This window comes from Propithecus coquereli, unplaced genomic scaffold, assembly GCF_000956105.1.
Source record: "Propithecus coquereli isolate 6110/MARCELLA unplaced genomic scaffold, Pcoq_1.0 Scaffold85, whole genome shotgun sequence".
NCBI classification, from domain to species: domain Eukaryota; kingdom Metazoa; phylum Chordata; class Mammalia; order Primates; family Indriidae; genus Propithecus; species Propithecus coquereli.
In genome coordinates, this window is record NW_012154729.1 from 7,289,792 (window position 1) to 7,291,666 (window position 1,875).

A 1,875-nucleotide genomic window follows, 5' to 3' on the forward strand; every position below is an offset into this window, starting at 1 on the left:
ATATAAAATTAGCCGGGCATGGTGGCGCATGCCTGTAGTCCCAGCTACTTGGGAGGCTGAGGCAGAAGGATTGCTTGATCCCAGGAGTTTGAGGTTGCTGTAAGCCAGGCTGATGCCATGGCACTCTAGCCCAGGCAACAAAGCAAGACTCTGTCTCAAAAAAAAAAATCTTTGGTAACTTAAGATACTTCTTGGAAACCATGTTGCCCCTCATCATTTGATTACTCCATTTTAAGAGAACCAAATATACATGAAATTCTCCTTACGTTCCGCACAATGTATGTATGTATGCACTTTGGTGGATTCCAGGGATATAAAAACAAGGAAAACAAGGCCTCTTCCCTCAAGCTTTAAATAACAGAATGAGACATGACTTCAGAGATTATCGATGTAAAGTATCTGGCAAAAAACATTTTAGATTTCATCGATGCCCATGTTTTGGAAAAATGACTTGCCAGTTTGAGAAGAAAAACCCAGATGCCACCAGGTAACCTACTCGTCATGATTAGAGGTGTCTTCTAGGATTCACACATACAGAATTACCTCCTGATTAAGCTCTTCCTATGTTCAAGCAAAGCTGATTCTGTCATTTGACAACTTGATTCATGGATGTGACTTACAGTTCTAGTATTTTGTAGTTTCCCACATGAAGAAGCTATTCATGTGTGGGAATACATCAGTCCTTACCTATCCTGTCAGTTACTGCACGAGAGTTAACCTTTGATTATTTACAGACTAGGCATGGGACCGTGGAACAGATGATAGAACTGTCTTCCCTTGCCATGGACAATGTGGAAGGTGGTTCAGACTGTGTACGATTGTCTGTGGATGGAACATCAGTAGTTGACTAAACATCCTGAGGTCCCCAGTAATAGTTGTAGCAAGTCTGAAATTCTAAAGTGAAACTCAGCACTATGGAACCCTTTGGGAATGACCACATTTGGATAGCCAAAATTTGAGGATGGCTAATAATTTACTTTTTTAGTGTTATATAATTTTAATTGCATTAACAACACTTTTTAGAACTCTTTCTACAGTGTATTATTTACTTCTTCAACTTGATATAGGGAATGCTGAAAACCAGTAAACCTTTTACTCATGACCTGACTTCGTTATGTTGACTATCACTCATAGTACTTTTAGTACGATTATTACTATGTTTACTGTTGTTCTGTGGGAAATACAATAACTGTTACATGTTTTTACAGCATCTGACAATTTACCTGCACACTAAATGGCCCCACACTGATGTACTCCCTAATTTTTATGCATCACTTCCCATTATACTTTGTGTACTTGCCTATGGCAGCCTCTCTCTCCTCTTTGTTTCTTTTAATCTATTTCAGACATAGAAGTTGCACAACCTTGTATGGAGACAATTAATAGGCTCTTAGATTTATTCTTATCAGTAAAGAGAAGGAGCCTAATGTTATAACATTGTCATACACTGTTATGACATTGATTTTGGGGACTCCATGATCTCTCATATTTACTTCCTATCTCTCATCTTGTGTGAGGTCAGACTAACTGGTATTAGATTTTAGACTGGAGAGTTGCTCGAGGAACTACTTAGATACCACCTAAAGTCAACTCGATTCTTATTTACAAAAGAAATCTGAAATTCTTGAGTCGGCTTAAATATTTTGAGTTTAGGACTCAAGTTGTTACAGAACTTCTCATGTAGAACTACGGTGCATGAGGTATCCTTTTTTGGGTGGTGGAGGACAGAGGGTAACACCAGCTTGAACACTTACATTTAGTTAAGGTGGGGTTGAACTAGTTACGGTTTTAGATTGGTAATTTCTGGCTGCTGCTCTAAAGGTCGATAGCAGCTTTGCTGGAGAAGAATGAAAAGGTCTGTTCTGGCCACCGATA